Source organism: Chiloscyllium punctatum, chromosome 3 (genome assembly GCF_047496795.1).
Source record: "Chiloscyllium punctatum isolate Juve2018m chromosome 3, sChiPun1.3, whole genome shotgun sequence".
NCBI lineage: Eukaryota > Metazoa > Chordata > Chondrichthyes > Orectolobiformes > Hemiscylliidae > Chiloscyllium > Chiloscyllium punctatum.
In genome coordinates this window covers 60,871,767-60,884,409 of record NC_092741.1, presented here as the reverse complement: position 1 = coordinate 60,884,409, position 12,643 = coordinate 60,871,767, and the positions used below count along the sequence as shown (strand labels likewise).

Genomic DNA, 12,643 nt, shown 5'->3' with positions numbered 1-12,643 from the left:
CCAGTTTACACAGAAAACTTTCATTCTTCCCATTTCAGTTTAATTTGAGCCACCTTTGTTTAAGTCATTGCACTACCTACATCTCTGGTCAGGTGCAGCGTCTGAGGTGTGGGAACCACTAAAATGGCGGAGAAGGAAGTTTATATACAACTGACATTTTAAGGGATGTCACAATAGGATAATGAATGCATTTAAAGACTTGGAAGAACCTGGAAAGAATTATATTATCAATCATTGCTGAGGTTGAAGGGGAAGGTGATGATAAAAAGGCAAAAATAAGGAGAAATCTAATGCACAGGACAAATCTGCAAGCAAGCTATGATGTTGTTTAATACTTGGCATCCTGTCTTGTTAGCTGCTGATGTTTAGGTGATGCTTCATACGATAGCTTTGAATAGTTCCTACAGCTCTACATTGGAGCCAATTTTAAAGGTTAGCAGGCAGCTTGTGTGGAAGAAAGTGGAGGCAAGCATGGAGCTGCAGATAACTCCTTCTGTTGGATGCACCAACTCTTATGCTAGATGGTAGCTACAGGGGACTTTACAGCAGATGGCATGGATCTGCAGCTCCTGTCAAATAGATGTGCAATACCCGCTGGCTGCTGGCACTCTGGTAGGTGTGGCTAATCAGGCTGTGCAAGTCCATCAATACCCTGGCATCCCTGTTTCAAAACAGTGTCTGTAAAACAGTGTTTTGGTGTTTGTCAGCAAGTCTCTAATGTTGTGGCTAGCTTGATATCACATGTCTTAGTGATGTCATTATACTGGTGAGCCAGGGATTTGAGCAAACAAGCCTCTGCCTGCACTCAGTGGCTGGTAAAGTGAGGTGTGCTCAGCTCTCTTGGCAGATGCAGGCATGTGGGTGCCAGCAGGGAGAGGGTATCTGTTGTGCAGCCTGACATGTCTGGCATTAATCCATACTCCTCTTCTTCCAAGCCCTGGGAAATCCATTGGTGCGAGAAACAGTGCTGCAGGGGAAAATAAATAATGTGTAACAGCTAGCATAAAAGTTCACATGTTATGAAGGTGACAAAAAATGTTCAGGAATGACTAAACTAACATGAAGTTACTGTGGGGCTATTTCTGTGATTTCCATTGTACGTTTTTCAGCATAGAAACCTTGGACACTCATCTCAAATGGAAAAGCTTTAACTTAGATTCCCACTGTGTTCAGGACCCACCAGCTGCCCCTAATCCTGAACCCCTGCCCAGACACCACCCACATTAATATTTATTGGAAACACCCACTGGCTTTGAATTGAGCTGCTCCCCCTGCCAATGGACCTTCAAGAAGAAAACACAGCTTCTGTAGCAAATCTGCCAGTTGCTGGGACTGATGAACCTGATGGCATGTGTTCAGAATCCACCAATATAGTTTGCAATCAGTTTACAAGGAAATTCTGGTATCAATAGAAATGTGCTGTAAAACAGGAGCGTTGTAACGAATCGCCTTGGTCACTTGTGCCCTTTAACAAAGGAGAGCTGCTGGCCTTACCCAGGGCACAATGTTCTCACAAGTATTCACTTGCACAGAATATTGTGCCACCAGTTGGAGGCACAATCCTTTCCCACAGCCTTTCTCCGATGATTCACAAGTCATATGATATGCATGTCTGATTTCCGTTGCTAAATGGACATCAGTGAAACACAACAGTTGTGAAGGTAGTCCTGTAATTTCATGGCCACCTATTGCCACACTTTTATTCCAGGGTTTATTTTAATTGAGCTGAAAATGTGTTGCTGGTAAAGTGCAGCAGGTCAGGCAGCATCCAAAGAGCAGGAGAATCGACGTTTCGGGCATGAGCCCTTCTTCAGGAATGGCTCATGAAGAAGGGCTCATGCCCGAAACGTCGATTCTCCTGCTCCTTGGATGCTGCCTGACCTGCTGCGCTTTACCATCAACACATTTTCAGCTCTGATCTCCAGCATCTGCAGTCCTCACTTTCTCCTAGTTTATTTTAATTGACCCATTTGATCCATTTCCATTATCATAATTTGGACACTTGCATTACCAGTCCAATAACATGACCAATCTGCAACTGCACTGTATGCAAGAAGGCCCACTACTAGGATGTAGCCTTGCAAACAATAACCCCCATCAAGGGAATGATTTTTTAAATTAGAGTCCGTGAAATAAAATGCAAGATCATTGTAACAGGAAAATTGGATAACGTATACTTTTGTTTGCTGCCAAGGAGAAAGACATTGTTTTCCTTTTTGCTGTGGTTTTTAAACATCAAGGCACTTTAATTGGTTTGTTTATTTTCCATTCTTGCGTCTTTCTGCTGGCATTGTCACTCTTTGTGTATGTACCTATCGCCCTATTTATTATGCATTCTTTACTTCATGCTTTGTCTAGATCTGCCATATGCTGTGGGTGCTCTCCCTTCCACATATCTTATCATCCCTAATTGCAGCTGCTTAACTATCTCTTGCCTTTCTTTTGAAACCTCAGCAATTGGCACCAGACAGAGGTCAACATTTACCTGTATGAAAAGGGGATATTTGGTTCAGTGATGGTGTCTTTATCTGCAGGCCAAAACATTTGCATCTTGCCTGCCCTTGCAGATCTGTTATAGTAGCATGTCTGAGCAAGTTGATTAAAAACATTGGCAGCTCTTTGGAATATTATGTGGGGAATGGGATTTTGGCACCAGGGAGGTTAGGCTGAGCAATAAAGTGAGGACAGAGTTGAGGTTGTGATGGGCAAGGGGATGGGGGTGGGTGCTGCTACTTGAAAGTCAGGAAGCTAAGATATAGGATGACACTTAGGGTGGTTCTGGTGCAAGCTCTGTGCAGATTTGGGAATTTGACAGACTCATGGAAGAGGTGGATTCAGGAAGAATGGGGAACTGACATTTGGAAGCACATGACAAAATGCAGCCTTCAGCACTGGGATGGGTGGAGAGACCAGGTATGAGATATTGGGCAGGGAGAACATTTTTTCCCCTTTATTATTTTCTGAGTTGTAATTAGTGCTCATTCCTGATTGCCCTTGAACTGAGTGCCTTGCTAGGGCCATTCAGGGGAAATTAAGGGTCAACCACATCTCTGTGGATCTACAGTTACATGCAGGTCAGACAAAGCAACGACAGTGGATTTCCTTTCCTGAAAGGAATTAGTGAACCAGATGGGTGTTTACAGCAATCGATGAGTCTTGTCACGGTCGCTGGTACTGAGACTAGCTTTATATTGCAGATTAATAAACCTGAATTTAAATTCTACTGGCTGCTGTGCTGGGATTCGAACCCCATTTGCCCAAAATCACTAGTCTGTGTCTTTGGAATGTGAAATTACTAACTATTGAGGGGAAGGATTGGGAATGTTGATGTTAGGTATGAAAATTCAGTAGCTGCTACAGTTCAGGAACTGTCCAGATCTGTCCCATTAACAACAGCATAACAACCATCACTTTTCAAGCCCCTCTGGCTCCTAAGAAACATTATACTGGACTCAAAACATTAACTCTGTTTCTCCCTCCACAGTGCTGCCAGACCTAGAGTTTCTCTAGCACATTTTGTCTATATTTGTGATTTGGCAGACGAGGGAGATGGCTGGGGTTATTTTGCATGACCAAGGTCAGAGTCTGTCTTATGCAGGTAATTGCAGTTTACAAGTGTTTGGGGGTGACTGGAATTTATAAAGATCTGGTGCATTGGGTCACCTAAGGGAACTAGAGTTTGGAAACAGAGATTATTGAAGAGCATGAGCATTGGTGTTGGGAAAGAGTGCATTTTGTCAGATCGAGCAATATGGAAACAGACTGGCCAGAAGTCAACATTTTACATGTATATCATTGCTCTTTTATAATTAGCATCTTTTCAGGGCAAAGAATTATATAGCTACAGTGACAGTAGAGAAGGCTATTAAACCAATAGGAGAATAAGCCACTCTACAGGCTGATAGTAGCCATTCTGTTAATGGAGAGAATGATCACAGAAATCCTGATAGGGTGTCTGGTAGAACTCTAAACATTTGAACAAATCTGACACTGAGATTGGGGACACAAAGAATATTAGGTACTAAATCCCAGCTCCAAAGTCAGTGCTGTTGATAAACCTGACCCATTCAGATAAGGCTGGCATTTCTTAGTGAAAAGGCACAGGATGTATTAAAAAAAGAACCAAGTAATTTAGAGATTCATTTCGTAAAAGTTTTAAATGACTACATTTATTTGCTGAATATTTTACATATTAAATATATTGATATTGTTTCAAACTGTAGTTTGTTGGATGAGAAAACAATGTTCTAGCTCAATGGAAGTTGAATTTCTTTTTAGACATCTGATTAGTGGTCTTAATGACGGGCCTTTGGTCAAATTGGTTGAGCAAATTCGGATATGATAGTTTTTTTGTTTCCAGCTGGTGAGCTTGGTTAGTTGTTTTATTGAGAACGTGAAATTTGAATCAGCCAGCATGCTTTGTGCTCGACACACACGTCACACAGTCACTTTCCCACACCTCCTGGTTTTGTTGGACAGTTTCTCATACTTTGCCACGACGTCACTTTCCCACACGTCCTGGACAGGTCAGGAACTTTCTCACATCTGATTAACACTCTCCCATGTCAAATGGAAATGTGCCAGATGAAATTGTTCTCACTATATCACAAATTCATTTGAGGTTGCTGAAGAAAATAGATCGTGTTGAGAAATGATTGGAAACGTTAGCATTTCAGACTTGTTGGTCACTTAAGTAGTTTGCGGTGGAAATTTGGCAGCTCCTTTATTAAGGGGTTGAAGTGAAGCATTAGGCAGGACTTCCAGCTGTAGCTTTGACTGCAGCTGATCATCCCAAATCCTAGGGATAGGGGCATCAGAATATTAGATTTAAATCCCTGTCACTGTAACCATGTAACAGGGCTGTTTACTCTTACATAGGAGGTGGATAGTTTAGCAGCTCCTGTACCTCCTGAAAGTAATTGGGCATCAAGATTGTGTTGAAGAAAAAGAGGCCCTAGATGCTTGTGGTATCCCTTCAAGTAAATAAAGGAGTTTATTAGAGGATCAAAGACCAATTTTCTAGTGCTTTGGACCTATAGTAGACTAATAGCAGAGCTCACAGAAGTTGGGGTTTCAGCAATCCCAAGTCCCAAGCAAGGTATTCAGGCTTCTGAGAATTGCTAAATGGACCCAATAATGCTCCGGCCCAACGTTGGCTTTCAAAGTTCCAGAGGCATGTATGAGATATATTCATCCCCAGACCTTAATGTTTGGGGCAAATTATAAAAGCAGAACCAAAATGGATTGGGGTGTCACCCTAAGTAACATCCCCCACTGGAAGAAAATCCCAGTTTGCCTGCCTCTAACCGTTCTCCACATTGTATATTTCCTCGCCATTTACTTAGCCAAAACAATGGAATTTCCCTTGGAACCAAGGATAAACCTGGTTGTATATCTGAGCTTAAAAATATTGACAAATTTCCAGTCAATATAACAAATTTCCAGTCTCCCTCCTGCAAAATTGTCCCAATGTCTTCCTCTTTTTATTGAGTTGGAGAAAATAATTATTTTCATTTACAGAGACTTTTTGTAATCTCAGCACATGTCCAAGCTCTTTGCAGATAATGAAGCATTTTTTGAAGAGGTTCTGTAATTTAGGAAACTAATTTCCTAACTGAACTGTAACTTGAGAAACATGGTAGCCTAAATTCTGCGCAGCAAGCTCTCAGAAACAACAATGAAGTTAAATAACCCAAAATCTCTTTTAATTGCTCTTTTTCAGTATTTGTTAAGGGATAAATGTTGTCCTGGTCACCAAGGAGAACTCCTTGATGCTTTTTTTTGATCAGACCCTGGGATTTATATCATCTGAGGGGAGGACAGGGCCTCAATTTAAATCTCATTCAAAAGTCATCGCCTTCAACAATGCAGCACTCTCCTCGTACTACACTGAAAGGTCAATGCAGGTTACGTGCTAAATAAGATATCCCAAAGAAGGGACCTTATTCCACATAAAACAATGTAAGTGCATTAACCAAATAATTAGTACTTGTGGCCAAGTCACATCTTCCTGGATACAAGTGTAGCAATTCCAAATTACAACTGGAGTCGAAAGCTGATGCAGCAAGGGGTTGGTTTGTAGTTTTGAGTTTTTGTGTTTAATTTCCTGCCAGTAAAGGTTAGCGAAAATTGTCGGGAATTATGGTCGCTGATCATAAGATACAGAAGTAAACTGAAAGATGAATTTCTACTTCTAAAAAGAAATCAAACTTTTCAATTTAGAAATTCACCCAGATAATGTCCCTTCCTGGATCATACTCTAAGCCTCCACATTGGTGTATTAGCCAGATCGATCATCCATCAACTTTAAGAAAACTGGTACCTAGTGCCCATGCCCAAAATAGGTGATACACTCTATACTATCACAAGTATTAGTTCACCTTGAGTTGAGCCATACCAGTTGCATGCAGAAAAACTGGTTAATAGGGGTCCCGAAAAGGACTGTTGCAGGATGCAACCTACTAAGCAAGTACTTAAAATGAGTTTAAGCTGAAAGTAGAGCTGCGAGTAGCAGACTGCTGCTGGCCACAGCTACTTCCACGTTGGATACCAACACTAGCCTTAAGGTGATCACTACTGATATCCCTTCAAGGCTATTCAAGAAATATTTTCTGATGGTACAACATATTGAATTGCAACTTTTAAAAATTATAACCCTGCAGTGCTCCAGGATTTTTCTGTGCAAAACATGCATATTGTTGTTGTAGTGCAGAGAGTTAAGTCTGCAGCTCCTCCTGGGCTTAGTTCAATTTTTTGTAATTCTATTTATTCTAAATTATTAATAAAACACAGCAAGCACCCCAGAGTCATTTTGCTGCATCCTTACTAAGGTCATCTGGCATGTAGAGTAAGAAGCGACGTAAATACTGCAGATCCTGTGTTAAATGAAGGATACTTCACAGAAAACTGTTGAATGCAGAACTGCAACTAGGCAGGTGAGCATTGTATTGCAAATACAGATGAGTTTGGATTCCACTCACTGGTGACGGACAACAGCATTCAATAGTTAAAGATTAAGTTTGCTGTTGTGGTGCCAGTATATGCTACATAATTTGATAATTCTCAGAGAAGGGTATTTTAATTCATTACAGTATCAGTTCTACTCCAGATCGGACTGTTACAGATAAAATGAAAGTTGTAGGTGTGTCGGGTATGGGGAAAACTGAGAAATGTGTTGGAGGCAGTTTGTTTTGTTTTTAATGAATTTTTAATACCTATCGTGTGACTTTTTAAAAAAGGGATCCGTTTTTGGGATGTGAATTTATTGTCAAACCTTAACAGAAGGGACTTTAATGGAAACATATTGGAACAGGTGAAGAATTATCACAGAGACTTGTCAATGGTCATCCAAAGAAATTTCTATTCTTGGAATCTGATGTGAGAAAATTGAAATTGAAGCAAAAGATTTTACACAGTGCAATTGGTGAAAAGCTAAAGTCAACATGAAGACAAAACAAACTTGAAACAAAAACCCAGTGGTTGGAATCTTAATGATTAGATTACTTACAGTGTGGAAACAGGCCCAACAAGTCCACACCAACCCACCCAGACCCATTCCCCTACATTTACCCCTTCACCTAACACTACAGGCAATTTAGCATGGCAAATTCACCTAACCTGCGCATCTTTGGATTGTGGGAGAAAACCGGAGCACCCGGAGGAAACCCACATAGACACAGGGAGAATGTGCAAACTCCACAACAGACAGTTGCTAGAGGTAGGAATTGAACCCAGGTCCCTGGCATTGTGAGGCAGCAGTGCTAACCACTGATGATAATGAAAAATCCAAAAAAAGTTATTAGGAAGGTTAATGCTGAGTTATTTTCTGGAAATTAATCTTGACTTACTGGCAGATAAATGTCTCCATCATGTAAAGAAATTCAAGAGTTTGTTGAAAAAAGTAGCATTTTATATAAAAGTGTCTGCTCTATATTTTCTTTGGGTGCTTCATAATTTAGTGAAGAGTAGACAGTGAACCTTAAGAGGATAGTCATTGTCACTACTTGCAACAGAATAACAGTCTGTGTCCATGGCACCAAATGTTAATATAAAATAAATCATAAACTCTACAGCATACCTTGTAAAAAGATTAATTGCTACATGAGATGTTACAGAGTTGTAATTTCATTTTAGGTTTTGGAGATTATCTTTCTTCTCTTCAAATTTCTCTGTATATTTTCTCCTCTTGCTTTTTCTCATGAACTTGATAATTCATCTTGGGGTAAAATTCTTCGTAAAGCAAAACCCAACCAAGAGCTTTATCAAATGACTCTTCTTTTTGTAAGTATGGAAAATGAACATTGTGGGTTGTCAAAAATAGGCTTGGTGTTGTGCCCAATTTAAATTTACATGTCTTTAGTTCCAACACCAAGCTGCAGGATATTGATCAAGAACAAAGATATAAAGACATCTTCTATAAAGATATAGAAACAGAAATAGGCTATTTGACCCTTAAAGCTTGCTTGCCATTCAATACGATCATATCAGATCATCTAATTCAGTTTCCTGTTGCTGCTCTCTCCCCACATCTTTTGATCCTTTAATGTCCTAAGAATGTCTTGAAAGTCTTCAATGTTTTGGCCTCACTAGTTTTCTATGGCAGAGAATTCCACAGGCTCACCACTCGCTGGGTAAAGACATTTCTCCTCATCTCTGTTCTAAAAGGCCTATCCCTTTTCCTTAGACCGTGACCATTGGTTCTGGACTCCTCAGTCATCAAGAATATCATTCTTACATCTACCTGTCTAGTCATTCTACAATTTTACAGGGTTTCTAAGAGATCGCCCCTCAGTCTTCAAAATTATAGTGATTGAGTCCCTCCCCGTACACCACTCCTGCCATGCCAGAAATCAGTTAGTAAAACCTACTTCGCACTCACTCAATGGCCAGAAAATCCTTCCTCAGATAAGAAGACCAGGACTGCACACTACACTCGAGGTGAGGTCTTACCAATGCCCTGCACAGTTACAGCAAGACATCCCTACTTCTGTACTTGAAACCTCTCGCTATGAAGGCCAACAAATCTTTTGCCTTTCTCATTGCTTGCTGAACCTGTGTGCTTGCTTTCAGTGACTGGTGCACGATGATACCCTAGTCCTGTTGCACCACCTTTTTCCCCAGTTTATCGCCATTCAGATAATAGTCTACCTACCTGTATTTGCTACCAAAGTAGATAATCTCACATTTATGAGAAAGTGAGGACTGCAGATGCTGGAGATCAGAGCTGAAAATGTGTTGCTGGAAAAGTGCAGCAGGTCAGGCAGCATCCAAGGAGCAGGAGAATCGACGTTTCGGGCATGAGCCCTTCCTGAAGAAGGGCTCATGCCCAATCTCACATTTATCCACATTATGCTGCATCTGCCACATATTTGCCCACTTACTTGTCCAAATCACAGAGAAGCTTCTCTGCATCCTTCTTGCAGCATCACCCTACCCAGCTTTGCTTCTTCTGCAACTTTGGAGATACGACACTTGATTTCCTCATCTAAATCATTATTATATATTGAAAATAGCCAGGGTTCAAGCACTAATCCTTGCAGTACCAATCATGGCCTGCCACTTGGAAAAAGACCCATTTATTCCTAATCTTTGCTTCCTGTCTGTCAACCATTTCAGTACATGTCCTTCAATCCCATGCACTTTAATTTTACACGCTAATCTCTTATGTGGGGCCTTATCAAATGCCTCTGAAAACCCAATTAAACTACATCCACTGGCTCCTCCTTATCTACCATATTAGTTATATCCTCAAAAAACTCTAGCAGATTTATTAAGTATCACTTCCCTTTTATAAATCCATGCTGATTCTAGAACATAGAACATAGAAGAATACAGCGCAGTACAGGCCCTTCAGCCCTCGATGTTGCGCCGATCAAAGCCCACCTAACCTACACTAACCCACTATCCTCCATATACCTATCCAATGCCCGCTTAAATACCCATATAGAGGGACAGTCCACTACTGCTACTGGCAGGGCATTCCATGAACTTACGACTCGCTGAGTGAAGAACCTACCCCTAACATCAGTCCTATATCTACCCCCCCTTAATTTAAAGCTATGCCCCCTTGTAATAGCTGACTCCATACGTGGAAAAAGGTTCTCACTGTCAACCCTATCTAACCCCCTAATCATCTTGTACACCTCTATCAAATCACCCCTAAACCTTCTTTTCTCCAATGAAAACAACCCCAAGTGCCTCAGCCTTTCCTCATAGGATTTTCCTACCATACCAGGCAACATCCTGGTAAACTTCCTCTGCACCCGTTCCAGTGCCTCCACATCCTTCCTATAGTATGGCGACCAAAACTGCACACAATATTCCAGATGCGGCCGCACCAGAGTCTTATACAACTGCAGCATGACCTCAGGACTCCGGAACTCAATTCCTCTACCAATAAAAGCCAGTACGCCATATGCCTTCTTCACTGCACTATTTACCTGGGTGGCAACTTATTTTCCAAGTGCTCTGCTACTGCATCTTCTATAATGAACTTGAACATTTTTCCCAACTACAAATATCTGCGCTATTTTCCCTGCTCATGTTTAGGATTGCTCCATCCAGTCATAGTGCCCACTCTACAGGTCTAGCTGAGGTTAGCTAATTCAGCACAAACAGACCCATTTCAACCTAAATGGATTAAATCATAAAGCCCTAGCTTAACTCAGTTAGCAACAGTTTGCTTCTGACCTAGAGGTATTGGTTTAAATGCATTAAGAACTAAACTACATGATCCAGTTTGACACTCCCATGGCATTGCAGAGTTTGTCACCTTTCAGATCAAAAACCTGAAACTAAAATCTGTTCTGCCAACTCAACTAAAAGATCCCATTAGCACTATTGAAGGAGAACAAAAACAAGTTCTCCCTGGTGGAAAACAGCATTTTCCTCTCACTCAACACCATTAAAAACAGATTATCTGATTGTTCATCTCATGTTTTGCAAGTGCTACCTTTATTTTCTTTACCACACCAGATGGTGCAATTCCCTACTAAAACCAGTAGGGGAGCTTTCACTTAGTAGCCTCAGTAGCCAAAAGCAACAACTTTTTGTACGAAGACGAAACTGTGCATGTATTTAGCTACTGAACACTGTCAAAAATATCCTGTATGCAAAAACACATTCTATTAAGGAGATTTCTGTGGTGTAACTAAATCGAACATTTAGACAACCTTCCAGAATACAGTAAAATAGAGTGAAAGGCTAAAAAAGTCTGTAGAAGTTTAAAGACAATTGAAGAACCACTTACTTAGATTATTAAAATTTCATGAACAGGAACAAAAATTCATCAAAAAGATTCATGGAACACTGGTCTTTGTATTTAAGGGATTAAAGTAAAGGTCAATAGAAGTCATATTTCGGCTCCGCAACACCCTAGTTAGAGAATACCTGGAATAATGTGAGCAGTTCTGAGTTTCACTGCCTGCGAATGATGAATTGGTCTTGGAGGCACAGGAGCACAGAGTTACTGGAATGATACTGGGTCTCCAGGAGTTGAATTACATGGAGAGATTGGGGAAATAAGAACTGGATTCATTGGAATTTAGAAATTCAAGGGATGATTTGATTGAAGCTTTCAACAGATTCACAGAATAATTAGGATAGATAGTAACAATTTACAGTAGTTGGGAAATGTAGGGACTGTAAGGCATTGTCTAAAATTTGGTATCACACCTTTCAGGCATGAAGTCAGGAAACAATTTGACACACTTTTTGGTAGTTGTCTTTTCCCTAGGATGGGGGACTTGAAGACTAGGGGATGCATTTCCAAGATGAAAGGAGAGAGATTTAAAAAAGACATGAGGGGCAATTTTTACACAGAGGATGGTTCATGTGTTGAATAAACTTCCTGAGGCAGTGGTGGATGTGGGTAAAATTACAAAATTTAAAAGACATTTGGATCGGTACATGAATAGTAAATGTTTAGAGGGATATGGGTCAGGGGCAGGCAGGTGGGACTAGTTTAGTTTGGAATTACATTTGGCATGGACTGGTTGGACCAAAAGGTCTGTATCGATGCTGTATGACTCTATGACTAGGACTCCATGGTAGAAATTTGAAAGCTTCTCTTTCAGGCAGCAACTGATGCTGAATCAATTGTCAACCTTAAAACTGACATTGATTGGTTTTTGTTAACCAAATAAGTTAAGGGAAATGAGACGAAAGTAGGTATATGGATTTGGGTCAAATTGGCTAGCAACTCTGACTTTGTTTAATAGTGGAACAATTTCCACAGGTTAAATGGCCTATTCCCAAGTTCCCACATGGTCATCCTCAAATGATTGATTCTACATGAGTACTGAATAAAAACTTTAGGGCATTACAATCTCTCAGTCAGGTGTTACTGTTCATTTTGATATTTAACTACTTGAATCAAATATTATTGGGGCAATGTGTTAATCAAGATATTCTATAAACGTGCAGAAACCCAGGAGTGATTACAAGGTAATTGCCCTATGGATTGATGTGAATTAACAAATCCTGAACTTTGAACCCAGATAATTCATACATTAATTTTGTTTGTTTGCTGGAGGTCAGATTGTTATCTCTGAATTGTTTGTTGTCATCTCTTTATTCTATAAGTATGTTTCATTATATGTGAAGATTTTAATTCACGTTAGGGGTATGTGCTGTTTATAGGAGA

At 40.4% G+C, this 12,643-nt stretch overlaps 1 protein-coding gene across 5 annotated transcripts in view; it reads left to right on the top strand.

The window, feature by feature from the left end:
• sgk1 (serum/glucocorticoid regulated kinase 1) overlaps positions 1–12,643 on the top strand; it is a 96,772-nt gene that overhangs the window by 76,657 nt on the left and 7,472 nt on the right. The window lies entirely within an intron of this gene.